Here is a 15,299-nt window from a genome sequence, read left to right as displayed (position 1 = left end):
AAAGGGCTGTCAGCATATTTAGTAAGAGTACCCTCTGTCATTCAGGAGTGCCCCAGCTTGGAAGAGAAATGAGATGATCACACTACTTACGGATCTTGCCTTTTCTATCCTAAACCACAGTGATTGTCTTCCTCCTCTGAAATCCATTGATTCCTTTCTGTCTAAAGCCCACAGAATATATCACAATAATGTGCCCGGTCTCTGCTAGAGGCTTTAACACACTATCTTCAATCTATAATTGATTAAATCTACTTTTTTCAGATAAGCAGAAAAATACAAAGAGCGGTTTTAGATAACTCACCCATGGTCTCAGAGGCTGTCATAGAATTTTGGTTTACACTTGTGCTTGGTCCACTGCACAGAGTTGCCAGCCCCTCCTGGCTTTCCCTGAACTGAAAATCCCACATTCCCGGAAACTCCTAGATCCCTGGCAAGGTGGGGTGGCTGTTCTTCCTACCACTACATCTTTGGCTTTTACAGTGACACTGTAATTATCTTTGAGAAAAAAATTGTGTCATTTTCCCTTAGTGTCCCCTGTGCTATCAGCTCTGTGCTTGACCTGCAGGTAATCAACACATGCTCGCTTGCTGAATAGGAGAGCTTAAGGTCCTCTTTTTCTGAACATCCAGGTATAAATGCCAGCCTGTTAAGCCCTGCTTCAGCATTGTAAACCATCCGTTCCCTGCACCACGTCTGATCTCTCCAAAAACATATTTCAGCACAAATGGGGTCCGGCCCCTTGGCATCGCAACCAAGGACGCAGAAGTACCTTTGAGAGTCAGCCCTTCACTATATTCTCCTGGTTTAAACGCCCATAACAGTTCTGTTCCTCTCAGCCTCCTGATAGTCAAACCAAGAGAAACCACCTTGTAGGTTTCCTCCTTACCCCAACACAGGTGAGAACAGAGAGTGAATTACTGCGCAGGCTTGAGCTGGAGGATTTATGGAGTGTGTCTGCCCCAAAGGAGGACTTCATTTATGCCCATTTGTTGGCAAACCTCCTTTGATGGTGTTTGTGTCCTGTGCTAAGTTTGAGGGCTGCGTTAGAATGAATCCTTTCGTTCTCGAATGATACAGCTCAACTAGCTCAATTACCTCCTTTCTCCCCCAAGTCAAATCCAGGGACAAGCACAGTTGCTGTCCTTCATAAAGCCTCAGGCTCGGGCTGCAGGGAGCTTCTCCGATCTGATTCTGGAGCTGCAATTCATGGCTCTTTTTTAAGCCCCATCTTTGCTCTACCTCTTGCGGCCCCATAAGGAATTAGATAGTCTAAGTGAATGAGTGTGAGTGTGTGAGTTAGTGTGTGTGTGTGTGTGTGTGTGTGTGTACACGTTAGAAGTGCCATTAACCTGTTGGGAATTTCTTTTTTCTTTTTTTAATTCCATTACTGTGCCCATTGGGGTTTCAGATTTATACAATTAACCCACCCATCTACACCTCATCAGAAATTTACTGATTTCAGAGCTTGCTGAGGAATACAGCCCTATCAGTTGAAGAGTGTTTGTATATTTAAGCTCCTCAAAAATGAAAACCCATTGCTGAAAGATGGGGCTGTCAGCAATTGTCTTATTATGCAAACTCTGCCTAATAAGTTGAAATAACCCTCTCTGTCTCTTCAAATGGAGGTGGACAAAGCTATTAATTTTCTGTTGTCCTTGTGTCCCTTCACCTATTCTTTTAAAATTTTTATTAGGCGCTTTAGTGTGTGGGTTGAAATCAATAGAGGACAAGCTATTAAAAATTATTGGTCGGCTGTGGCTCCTCACTAAATATTAAAGCGCATACCTCTAAGGCATTAGGCCTGAGAGAAATAATGGTCTAGGCAAATAGACACTATAATCCAAATAGAAAATACAGCCAGTGTGCTGCTTTGGGTTTCTTTGGGCTGCTGTTGTTCACTTTTAACATTATTCTGTGTTTTGCTTTTATTAGTGTGAGGAGACAGGGTGGGAGGCATTAAGTGTTGGAAAGATCCCTTTTAAGGATGCATGACATCAGGAACTAGCTATCAGAGCAACTGGGGAGAAATAGAAAACAGGTGCAGACACAGGTGAGTGGAGTATTGCTTATAACTGCTCTGGATTAAGTGCCTGGGAGAAATGGGCAATTTTGCTGGGTGCTGTGTGCCTTGTATTCTAGAAGGACGGGTAGACAACCTGTTAGTGCAGACTATATGGGGAAGATTGTCAACTGAGAAGCTCAGGGCAGAGGTAGGGCTGTGTAGGCAGGAAAGTTATTTTCTCAGGTGAGTGAAGAAAAAACGTGCAGAGGGCGCCTGACTGTGTGGGTACCCACTTGAAGCTAGAAGATTCTGGATGGAGAATTAGTTCTGACAGGGATGGAGTCATTGAGAAGATTTGGACGAGGTGGAAACTACCCAGAGTTCAGAGAAATTGGCTTTAAATCATAATTCCTTTACATACCGTTTTTATTCTTTGTAACTTTAGATACACAACAAGTCAATGTGTCAGATCTTATTCCTAATGAGCAAAAGAAAAAGACAGAATCCAAGAATGCATCCCTCCATTTTTCTGATTATGAAAGTTCAGGAATGAAACAGTATCTCCTGGGTCCCCTGGGTAAAATGCGGACTTCATGGTCTGTTACTCTGTCTCCACCCCAGCAACCCCTAGTCCTTGCTAACTTCATCTGGGTGTGGAACCAAAGATTACGTTTTGCACCATGTTTCTTCAAGAAGAATTTTTTTGTGTTGACATTTTGTTTAGAACTTGTAACCCCATTTCCAAAGTTACTGAGATTTTAACTCTGTTTAGTTCATAGCTTACGTGGCATTCCGTATTTGGAGATTCTTAATTTTTTGCCTGTTTTTTTTTTTTTTTTGGTCAAATGAATTACATTAAGGCTTTCTTAGGAAATTATGTGACAAAGACTATCTGTTTTTATACATAAACAACAATTTGGCTGAGCTTGAGATTCTTGGCTTCTGATGTTCTGTCAGTGGCTTCATATGTATTTGCTCTGTCGTCGTCTAGCATTTCATACGGAAATGAGAGCTCTGGGCTCCCCACCTAACTGTTTATTGTTTGTGTACTTCTGTCAACATGTATGGTGGTTCTGTTTTATCTCTTAAGTATAAACTTCACTATACAGTATAGATAAATATTTTCTCTTCTAGCACAAGTAAGGGAGGATGGATAGAAGGCACTGGGAATAAACCAGAGTTCCAGAAAAGTATAGAAACATACTATGAAAAGGACTGTTGGAGACTGAGGGTCACACATAACAACCAGGTGCAAGGAGGCCCACTATTAAGTTGTACGATGAGAGAAGAGCCAAGTGTCCCAAGAAGAAAGCTGAGCGCCCACCATAGCTCCTAGGAGATAGTCTTCTGGATGATTCTATGAATTATAATGACAGGAGAATGTAATATAATGAGAAATAGTGATGCACAATGACGTAATTACAAAACTGAGGCCAGACATCCTATCACAAAGCAGAGGGGGACATTTAGGTAGAAGAGGAGAAGTTCCAGGGATGGAAAATCACTCAGAAAGATTATTTTCAGCTCTCCCTATATCTTACCAGAACAACAGGTTTGCAGTTCTCAAAGAGATCATTTGTCATGGGCTTTGAATTAAAAACTAAATATTTTTCTTTATGCCTTTGTCAGTTCTTTTGGAGTAAATCACTGTATTCTGATACTTCCAGGAAACTTCCTTTCTACCTCACTTGTAGCCACATGTCTTGCCTTTAATGATATCTTTTATGATATAGCAAAACATTTCAACAAAATTTGAACCCCTTAAGGACACAGGTTGTACTTTTCTTGTGACTTGGTAAATACCTGCTGACTTCTGGGAGTTCGCTCTGGTAGGCAATATCTTGGCAGAAGCAAGACCATCTCAGGTCCTTTAATTTGGTGACTAGTCTCTCTTCCTTTATATGATATGTTTAATCTGGAAAAGTTAAGGGAAGTGAAGTATGAAACAAACTCAATTTTATTTTTTAAAATTATACAAATAACTTTTGGTAAAATGTATTTTCCTTTGAGATATATATATAGTATGAACTATATATGTGACATACACAGGATATAGAACATATCTATAAAATTTTAGATTTGTAATTTCCTATTTCTCATATACCTTACCTTCTTTGATTGGCTATTTTTATGAAATGGCAGTCTTTTCTATCCATTGTTATAAGTCTATATTTTGTTATCATATTTAAATTCCAAGTGTTAGCTCTTTTTTAAATATTTTTCATCTTGTGCTCTCTGTTACAGTCTCCTGCCCACATGTCTTTGCTGGCTGCTCTTGTTGCTGGCATCCAAGTTCACAAGTCATTGCCTCAGCAGGACCATTCCTGACCCCTCATCCTAAAAGCAAAATCTACCCCTATTCTTGTCATCCTATCACGTAGCCCTGTGTTAGTTTCTTTATCCTACAAGGTGTAAGCAATGACCTTGTTAAAATCTTTGTTTCTTTGTTTATCCTGTACATCCTGCTCCCCAGAAGCTCACACAGCAGAATGCAAGGCCCAGGCAGTCAGGCCCTGTGCTTCTGTTTTCAGGCTGCGGCTCCGAGCCTGGAGCAGCGAGTGCCTGTTCCGCTGTAAGCCTTCAGCATGTGTTCGTTCAGTGAAGGGATATAAAATCAGGCTCCCCAAAGGTCAATGAACCTGAAAGGAAATGTTTAAATTTTCGGTGAAGAATGGGTTATCATAAATGATAAACCAACCCCCAGCCTCCACTGAAATCCTATTAAAATAGATGAAGGCCCGAGGGCTTGTGTGGGTGGCCGCTGCTCTCGTTGCAGAATAGTCCTGGTTCCTCCTTCAGCTGAAAGCCCTCGGCGCCGCCTCCCCCTCACAGCTCCATCCTCCTATAATCCTTTTTGACGGAATTCCTTGTCTCAGCCCCGTCCGGCGGTGTTTATTTCATGGCTGGGCTGAGTGCCAGTGGCCCAGATAAAGGCAGAAGCTCGAGTGGAATATTTCGTTCTGGGGAGTTTTCACCTTCCAGCTGCTGCGTCTGCCGGCCTGTGCTTGACGCGGAGGTGGAGAGGCATTTCCACGTCCTCGCAGCCTGTCTGCGATGGGCCCGGGCAGATCCGTAGGCATCCTGGGGTGAGCCAGTCTTCCCAAAAGCCTGGCAAGGCCAGAGCGTCCCCGGCTGTGCCATTCACACTCAGCTGCCTCGTGAGAAACACGCTTTCATTATTCACGCTCCGATTTCCCTTCCCAGTCAGGACTGACTTCCAGGAGCCTCTGAGTAAGAATGACAGAAAGATTATTTCCTTCAGCCTTTCGCCTAGACCTCTCGCTGGCATAAGGCAGTGGTTAGGAGCAGCTAATTCCTCTGACTTCATCACGGCTGAAAAAAGGCCATTGTGAAGTCATCCAGTTGGAAAAATAACATTAGGGCTCTCCAGAGAGTACAAAAGCGGCCTGAACGGTGCGGTTTCTGCAGGCGGTCAGGTCCGTTTCAGAAAGGAGCCCTCGGGGCGCTAGGCCGAGGTGCTGCGTGGGGTGGGAGGGGGCTTCCGAGGGCAGGAGGTGGGAGGAGAGGAGAGAGACCCCAGAGGGCGTCCGCGCTTAGTTGCTGATGGATGGAGGGTATCTTCACGTCTTCCTGTCTTTTCCAGGAGTGGCCACTTTATGCTTCCAGGTTGTCCGATGGTCTGTTTCATACATTTATATTTCGGTCAAGCCTTCTGACATTCTCACGGTACTGTTCTGTGCGGGATAAAAGGCTAATCTGAGTTTTTTCCTGCTGGTCAAGGAATTTTCTTTTCCTTACGAAATTACCTTGTATCTCCCCTTCTCACAGAATATGAGCAATCCAGATATTGTCAAGATCCTTTTTAGAGAACTGACCTTTCTAGGCTGTTAAACTCTTTCAGCTCCTGGAAAAATAGATTACTTTAGATGAGGTCTGAAGGGCTGATGAAAGTCTTAAACCTACTATAATTCCCACAACTAATGATTTTTTTATAGAAGCCTTTCACTGGCTTCATTGTTTGAATGAATAACTAAGTCGGGGGAGAATGGACTCACTTGGTTGTTTGCCTTCATGCATATTAATTCATAAAACTAAAGACCTGAAGGGAACATTATGAGCTGAAAACCCCCATCCCCTGCCTCCAGGGAAGAATTCATTCAGATACCTCGAGACATAATGTAGACTGCACTTAACCATCTCCGTAAGAAGCTCTGCCACTTCCTTTAATAATATGCTCCAGTGTCTTATCAGTCCTTATAGACAGGTGATTTTCCATAAGCCCTGACATAAATAGTTCTAAAACTAGGTAAAACATGCTATTGTCTGTTTCACTCACCCGTGAAGCCTCGATTTCTTGAGAAAGTGATTGGCATCTAGTAGGCACTAACAAAATATCTTTTGAGTAAATGAATAAATAACTGAATAAATAAATAAAATTAAGTTCTTACAACAGAGAAGGTGACATAATTGTTCCGGTTACCAGGTATTACTGAGAATTTATTCTACACATAGTGCTACTTAGGCCCTGTATGAATTTTGAAGATGTAAAAGGGAAAATAATCTGTTAGACCCAGGTTCTGACTATTTCTCACAACTTAATAAGGGTATATCCATATATACAAGTAAGCCTAACCCAAAACAGGTTAAAAAGGGACTACCACTGTAATCCAGAGTATACTGAGATAGCATGAAACAGGCGTGTTTGTATTAAGATGAATAATGATGGCCTAGAGATAAGATCACAAGTGGTTGTGAATTATTGGTAGGATTCAGAAGTCCTTCTGGGTAGAAGTGATGCGCAAAGCAAAGTCACAGAGGCAGGAACATGCAGGATTGGATCCAGAACCAATCTGGTTCTGGTCTTGAGGGTCACATGTGTCTGTCTGCTGGTGGTACTGATGAAGGTGGCGCAAGCAGGTGGGAAGAGGCTGGAAAGGTTTGCTGGAGCAGCTGAAGACAGCCACCAGAGACTTTGGAATAGAAAAAGGTCATCCACGTCACACAATACCACGTCGTAGGCACTATGAAGTGGAATTTTTGTCCATTTTGTCTACGATTCTATTTGTGGTGACTGGAATAGTGCCTGGACCATAGTGGGTGCTCAATAAATGTGGAGTGACTATGAAATACTATTACTGTGAGGATGGCAAACCTAAGTTATGCCTTTGTGAAACTGTTCAACAATTATTTTGTTTATACTTTCTCTGCCAAAGAGGCAAAATTCAAACTGGAAAATATGGGACATTATCAATAAAGGGCATTTACAGACAATAAAATAAGACAAGTAAAATAGCATCTAGAATCTTATAGTAATTTCAATATTTTGGACTTTTGAAAAATGATGTATTAGAGCACTGAAATAATTTCAGTGGTAATTCCACAACTACTATCAATAACTTTTTGAGAACTCATGGAGAATAGTAAATGTGACGAGAAAAATATTTAGGCTAATATTGGCTCAATTCTTAAGAGCAAATTCTACCAAACAAGATATAAATTTTGGTTCCTGGCTAAATTCTAAAATTCTAGATTATTATTAAGTGGTTTATTTGTATGTATGTGGGATTGTTGATTGTAGTAGTTACTGTGCCACTTCCAGCCGGAAGGTGGTAGGAGAAAGAATGGTGGATGAGAGGTGGGTCACAGATACAAGTGTGTTCAAGCTGTGCACTTTCAGAACAACATAGCAACAGTGAAACCAGTGTGGTGTATAGTCATTGGCAATGAAGTGGGTCTTCTAGTCCAATGGTAATTAATCAATCAGTAAGACAGTAATCACATTGTAGATGGGCTAAAGTTCTACAAACATAGACGGTAGCTGTAAAAACAAAGGATAGTCTCTAATTGGAAATTACTACTGAAACCATTGTCTGACAAATGCGTACATACACAGTACCAAGGAACAGAGGCAACAGTCAGACTACTTTGAATTAGTTCTTAATATAGCTTTGAATGTGCAACCCAAGTTCTACCACAGAAGTCCCACTTTTAGGGTTATTCTGAGGTTCAAACAAGGTAATGCTTGGAAAGTTCTGAGCACAATCTCTGATACAGAATGAGGACTTAATCATTAACTATGTATTAGTAGTACAATAAAAATTAAACATCTTTAAAGTAAAACCTTTATCAAAATTCCATTTGTAATTAGAAAATAATAAATATCTTACTTTTCATGAATTAAAAAGTGGGAATAAGCAATGAAAATATTTGTTGATTTCTATAATTCCTTCATATATTCTGTCAACAAACATTAATTAAGCAGCTTCTATCTGCTAGTACTTCCCTACACACTAAGGTTAGAAAGCGAATTAAGACAATGTATTTATTTTAAGGAGCTTGATATAATGTGGCTAAAAAACTTTATTACACATATTTGATTCATAGCTATCGTCATTAAGACTGTAAGCTCCTTGAGGACCAAACTGTTTTATATCTATCTTTACACCTAGAACACAGCCTGCCACCAAATATACACTCAATTTAGGAATGATGACTTCTGATCACATTAAAAGGGACTCCAGCTATAAATACCTTGAAATGCAAAATGTGATATAACAAACATTCTTTTATATACATAGCTGAGCATGCAAAAGAGAAATGAAATTCTCCAGTTGCCAGGATGAAAGATAGATTGGGAAACCATAGCTGTAAGCTGATGAGTTGATGCCGCAGCTACTCTGGGTGATGGTGCCAGTCTCAGCAACAGAGGATCTGGGCTTTAATGCCAAAACTCACAGGAGTGAACTACTAAAGAATGGACTTCATGAAGGAGAAAATTGAGTCCAGTGGAATGATTGCTAGATAAGAAACAATTGTGGGGGGAGGATATAGCTCAAGTAGTAGAGTGCATGCTTAGCACGCAGGAGGTCCTGGGTTCAATCCCTGGTACTACTCTAAAAATAAATAAACCTAATTACGGCCCACCCTGCCCAAAAAAAAAAAAAAAGAAAGAAAAACAATTGTGAGCCAAGAAGTCGGTAAAGATGGGCAAAGGCAAATAAGCATTGACTGTATAAAATACTGTCTAAATGACTAATCTGGAGGACAAAGAAGCAAGATGAATTGAAATATTGACATGACTGGCACGTGAGACAGAGGAAAAGATATCTCCTTTTCTAGAAAGAGAGATAATGATCAAATTTAGACTTTGTTAGGTCAAGTGTATTAACTAAAATTTTAAGGGTAACCCTTAAGAAATAATTATATAAATATCAAGCTAGTAGAGAGCAAAAAGAAGAAAGAAAGAAAATAATCATTGACGAAAGGCAAGAAAGAAGAAAAAAAAGAAAAAGATAAATTTAAAGCACTAAATAGGATGGTAGAAATTAATCCCAGTCACAAGTTTTAAATAAAGTAAGTACTAATGGCTTAAATTTGCAATTAAAAATAGAGATGTTCCAACTGGATTTCAAAAATCTAGGAGATGCTCTTTACAGACACATACTTATAACAAAAGGGCTTAGAAAAGGTAAAAAAAAAAGTGAAAAAAGATGTACTAAGCAAATACTAAATCAAAGGAAATTGATATATCTTCATTAATATATTTTAGAAAATGCAAAGGCTTCAGTGTATATAGGATGTTATGAAGTCAATTATAATTTTAAGGCTTATATAAATTATATTTGGAATGTAAGTGTATGTTGCACTGGTGAGGAATTGCCATTTCAGAGCAAAAATCTTAGACTTCATGAATTCAACTCTGGGTATGAATTATGGTCAAATATACTGATAGAGTGCTAAGAACAGTAGCTGAACAGAAATAATATTAACTAGTAGGATCTGCCAGCCACTATGTAAGTGCGTTTTATAATTTAAAGTTTCACAAATCCTCCAAGATAGTTATTCTTACTAACCCCCGTTTTAAGCATAAAGAAATAGAGCTTTATGGAAATTATGAGATTTTTCTCAGTGATATGAGCCAACCCAGCACTCAGACCTATGCCTGTCTGACTCCATAATTGTGCTTTTAACCATGACGCTCTGAGGCCTTGGTCTGCACAGAGACTTCTTGATGGATGTATGGAGAGTCTTGGGGACTGGTGGGGCAGCACGAAGTGGAGATAAAGATCCCTTGCATGAGATGCTACGATGAAACGTCCACCTGTAAGTAGAAGGACTGGAGACAGAAGGACCTTGCTGCTTTTAGAGTCCCTTATTTCAGCCGGAGACTCAGTTGGAGCCCAGGAGGCCATGGAAATCTCCTGGGATGGGAATCTTGATTGCTAGCTGTAAACTCAGTTTCTTCTGAAACTTCCTGCTATTTCCATGGCCACCACAAATAATTACCTCCTGTGTAAGCGAGACTGGACAAGGGACCCATTACCTGAAGGAAGGGAATTTTTCTAATTCCACACAAAGAGACTGAATGGGCCGATGGCATTCCTGGCTGTTCCTTTTAGCTCTGGGAGCACAAGCACCCGAGATATGGCCAAGTCCTAGTCCTTCCCACACATAGACTTTAAATTTAGAGGTCTATCAAGTCTGCTTTGGAGACTTGCCTCAGAAGGATGCCTAGAAAAGTCTGCTTCAGTTATAACACCTTAAAAATGAATGTCTTCTGATGGGCATGAATCCATTTAGGCCCTTCTGGGTTTCCCAGTTCAAATGTCTAACGTGTTTGAGATTAGAGTTGTCTCGGACAGCAGTGGGTGCTGCTGAAAGCATCTTTACCATCAGTCTTTCAACGCGGGGAGGGGTTTCTAGATGGCGCATGCATCTGGCCTCCTTTCCTGACCCCATTTTTCAAGCAGGATCTAATATAAGCCATACTCCTGACACTTGGGATCTCCTTCAGCATTTCAATTTCTACTTTTAAGGTTGTCTAATTTCATACTGAGCACAAGTTCAACACTTGTCTCTGTCACTCCCCTTCATTTGGTCCAATGCTTGTTTTACTTACACGTCTGTGTCTTCAGAATTTCCTTGACTCCAGAGCTCAGGGAGGATGACGTCATTCACTAGTTCAGTAAATATTTCCTGGGTGCCTGTTATATGCCTGGCACCCTTCTAGGTTCTGAGGATACAGTGGCAGACCTGGCAGTCAAGTTCCCACTGAGTTGAAGACAGAGAACAAGGGAACACACAAATACATACTCTATGAGATGGTGATGAATGCCATGAGGGAAAATAAAGGAAGCTGAAGTGGATAAGGAGGGTTGGGGTCGGGAACACAATTTTATGTTCGGTATGCAGGGATTCAGGGGAGGTCTTCCTGGTATTTGACAGAGAGAGAGACAGACAGACAGACAGACAGAAAGAGAGAGAGATATTGAGCCATGTGATGTGGAATCTGGGGAAAAAGCATCCCAGCAAAGACAAAAAGAATTGCAAAGGTCCTGAGGCAGGAGCCTGCTTGGTCCTTTCATGGAAGAATAGGGTGGCCGCTGAGGCTAAAAGAAAAGGAGAGATGCGAGAGCAGAAGCGTGGGGTCCAAGAGGGAGCGAAGTGTGTGGGCCCTGTAGAGCTGGGGAAGGACATCTGAGTGCAAGGGAACCATCCCAGTGTTTCCTTTCTAGCTCTATGTTGAGTCTAAGATCAGTTTCTACAAGCCTCAGATTTTTCATCTCTGATGAGATGTACAACCATGGGAATCTTTGAGCAGAGTAACAAGGCTTGACTTAGCACTGAAAGACTCCCCTGGCAATTGCTAAGCAATGTTTCTTTCCTCCACTGGACGAGGCGTATTTTCCATATAGTAAGTTTATTAAATAAACACAGTAAAATAAAGGGAAATTCTGATTTTTCTGGGGTCATCTCTAGCCATCTTTATTCGGGACTTACCAGCAATAGGTGCACTGATATTTAAAATGGCTCCAAATACTTACTATCAACACAAAGTAAGCAGTCGACACCACAACAAAAATAATGAACTCTGATTCTTCCATTTTTAAATCCTCCATTCTAGATTTATAACCTAGTCAAACTGTCCTGGGAGATAATAAAATATATTTGAGCTGAATAAATGGTATGGTATCAAATATAGGGGCTTGTTAAAAGGTTGTTAAAATCTGGGGTGTATCACAATTAAGTCAAAGAGTAAAAAATAGAACTCTAACGCATATCTGAAAAAATAATATTATCTTAACTATTAATGACCATCGGTTTTGGAAATATTGATTGTTTACATTTACACTCAATTTGAAATTCAAATAGAAAATTATTTCTTTTCTGCTTTTCTTGAATCAGGATGATATGTCATAATATCAAGATATTTTTTCTTTTCTTTTTGACTTTTTGATAACAGTTTTATTCCTGTACACAGGAAATTTATTAGAACTGAAAGTAAAATATGTGTGCCCCAGGGAGGTTGTTAGAAAATATTGATATTGTTTCTTTGAACTGATGTCTAAGAAATTGCCTTCTGGTGGCAGAGCATTTTCCTCCACATGTTACCGTATTTTCAAAATATTTTCTCTTAATTAATTTAATTCAATGTATATTGATTTGCACATTTTGAATGTTTACCTGTTTTCTATTACAGTGCACGTGCAGGTAGAAGGTGAAAGAAAAGGGCAGTGGTGGAGATCCAGCCAGCTAGTGTTCTTCCGAGAAGGAAATTTTAAAACAAGAAACATTCAATTAGATTTCAGGATGGCTTGTCAGAAAACATGCTGCCAATAAACTGTGGAAGTGCGAACAACAGACTGTGGGAGCCAAGAGGGAAGAGATAAGGTCGGCAGAATTGCTGACGGTGCTAAAAAATGCTGGAGAGATTAGAGGGAATAAAAGCTTTTTCAAATATATTGAAAAAAAGAGAGCACCCGAAAGGAGGGCTGCAAATGAATAGGGAGGGAGAAATCCATGTTAGCTAAAGTGGCTCAGGACTGAACTGCATTTAAAACTCTGTGTCTGACAAGGCAAATACACTTTGGGCAATTGGGACGTAATGAAGACCTGGTTTATTAGAAAATGACTTAGGCAGCTGATGGTATTTCTGCATACTAATGGGCAGAATTTAAAATCCTCAAGGATGCCTGCTGTTACCTGTGCTAAAATGTCTATAGAGTAATTTGCCATCTAAGCTACTACTTTTATCCAGGAGCGAAACCTGAGTTTGCCTTCAGCCCCTGAACACCTCCATGAAATTAAAAAAATTAAATAGAACGTATGAAGTCTCAAAAGACTTATACCAGTAACAGGATACCAAGGCCATGAGTTTTAACCCTCCTCTTGCCATCAGCTTCCCCAATGTCATCATTACCTCTCTCTACATCTTTCTTCTGATCTTTAATAAGGATGATATAGTCACTTACCAACAATATGTGGCCCAAGAGAGTTTAGTATGTGTCATAAACATAATGTATTTGTGAAATATACAATTTGGAAAGAGAATGGATTCGAGGCAGTAAGAGTTAAGCTGAAAATTCTGTCAACCCACAGGGGTAATGTGGGTAAGTGGTTACTGGCTAGTTTGAACAATCCCAGCAGGCTTTGGGATTTGGGGCTGTCCCTCATTGGTACCTGGCCCTGGGTTGATTAGTTTGCATATGGAAGACGTGCTCCTGGCAAGGACTCTACTATCTCTAAGAATTGGCTAAACCTGGCAAACTCCCTCTAGTCAGTCAGGCCAAAAATACCAGATCATCAAGAATACAGAATATAAGAAAATACAATTAATACAGTTGGCCCATGGTGAATGGATGCCAAATAGACAAATACAGAATCTAAGAAAAGAGAATTAGAACAATTATAAATAAGCAAAATTGTCTAGTGTGTTATAAGGTGATAAATGCTACAGAACAAAGAAAAATAATTGAGCTGAGCATAGGACTTAGGAAGTGCTGGTGGGTGGCACTGACTTTGGACATAATGTGATTGAGATTCTTTTGAGACACGCGTGTGGAGAGTTCAGGCAGGCAGCTGAGTATAAGAGTTTGACCTTGTGAGGAAGGATGTAGCCTAGAGATACAAATTTGGGAGTTACTTGTTTCTATATGTATAACTGCTGTCAGGGTTGGCGTCAGATTTCCAGCAGGGAGAACATAGGGTGAGAAGGACGACCCAAACCCTGGAGCACCTGACACTTCGCATAAGGAGCGAAGGATGAACCTGCAAAAGAAACAGGCACCCAGTGTTCTTTGGACTGCAAACTTCAAGGTTGGCCCAGGAGAAAGGATGGATACACGAAGAAGCTCTGTCCTTTGATTGCACTGATTAGATCTGATTAAAACTCCTTTTCCAGATTCAAACTCTGAGCCTGCCACCCCCACCCAGGAAACCCCACGGAAACAGCCTTTCTGCTCGCTGCTTGAGATACCCGATTGTTTGTAAATGAGACCTTTAACAGACCTCTCCCTACAAAGGCTGGCAGAGAAAGTCCGTGAGCCCTGGAGCAAACCCTCTTTTCTCTCCTCTGCAGGCCATTTCCAGGTGAAAGAAATGAAGGAAATCTCTCATAATAATGTGCTCTTTGAGCATTTTCAGCTTCTAGACCCATCAAGACATCCGTTGCTGGTCTCTCTGCTTTCTGCTGGGAGACGGGGGCAGTATAGGTTGGACATTAAAGCAACCAAAGCACAGGCTTTCTAAGCAGACAAGCCCTGGTTCAAATCCCAAGTCTACAATTAATTTAACTGCGTGGAGCCTGGATTTCCTCATTAATAAGATGAAAGTGATCATATCAACCTGTTAGGTTCATTATGAGGATTAAAGAAGACAATGTGGGTGGTGGAAAAGGAAAAAATCTTCCCATCTACCCTTCTTGGTTCTATGGCTGGTCCAAGAATTAAATTGGCATAAAGCAGATAAACAGAAGAAAACACGCAAATTTAATTACATATGCATATGCGGGAGTTTCACAAAGATGTGAGATTCAAAAGGCAGCTAGATGACTGAGAGTTATGTCCCATCCAGATCTAAGGAAGCTGATGGGTGTTTGGGGCTTCTAGGTGCAGGGAAGGTGAGAGGAAGACGCGTGTGGTAAACAAATGTCACCTCGTTATGCAGGTAATTCTCTCAGGTGGAAAAAATAAAAGATATCTCTGGTAGTAGCGCGCTTCCTAGAGCAGGTGCTCTTTTAAATGGAAATTTCCTTTATAAATATAGATTTTCCTCCACAAATAGGGAAGTTTATATTTTCTTTCAGGTGGTTATGGGGGAGGGACTAAGAGCTTTTGCTGAGTCTGGTGGGTCTTGATTGCCTTCAGCTCAGAACAATCCACTTGGCAAAGCGACGAATTTGGGTGGCAAGTTCTGAACCCCTTCAGGGAAAAGTGCTTTACCACAGCGCTGAAACATGGTATGTGTTCAATAAATGAAAATCATGGCTTTATTCTTCACGTGCATTCTGATTTCCTGCCGTTTTCAATCTGAAAATTGCCACATTGTAGAATTGAGG

General features: G+C 40.6%; 1 long non-coding RNA gene across 5 annotated transcripts in view; it reads left to right on the top strand.

The window, feature by feature from the left end:
• The window catches only part of LOC140701096 (uncharacterized), a 233,931-nt gene that overhangs the window by 195,441 nt on the left and 23,191 nt on the right, over nucleotides 1–15,299 (top strand). For 3 of the 5 annotated variants that reach the window (XR_012079928.1, XR_012079931.1, XR_012079932.1), the window contains one exon: nucleotides 12,444–15,233. This is a non-coding gene — a long non-coding RNA (uncharacterized lncRNA). Of the gene's footprint in view, nucleotides 1–12,443; nucleotides 15,234–15,299 lie in introns of those variants that run through there. The other 2 variants (XR_012079929.1, XR_012079930.1) reach the window with 1 other exon arrangement.

This window comes from Vicugna pacos, chromosome 14 (assembly GCF_048564905.1).
Source record: "Vicugna pacos chromosome 14, VicPac4, whole genome shotgun sequence".
Classification (NCBI taxonomy): Eukaryota; Metazoa; Chordata; class Mammalia; order Artiodactyla; family Camelidae; genus Vicugna; species Vicugna pacos.
This window is presented reverse-complemented; position numbering and strand designations above follow the sequence as displayed.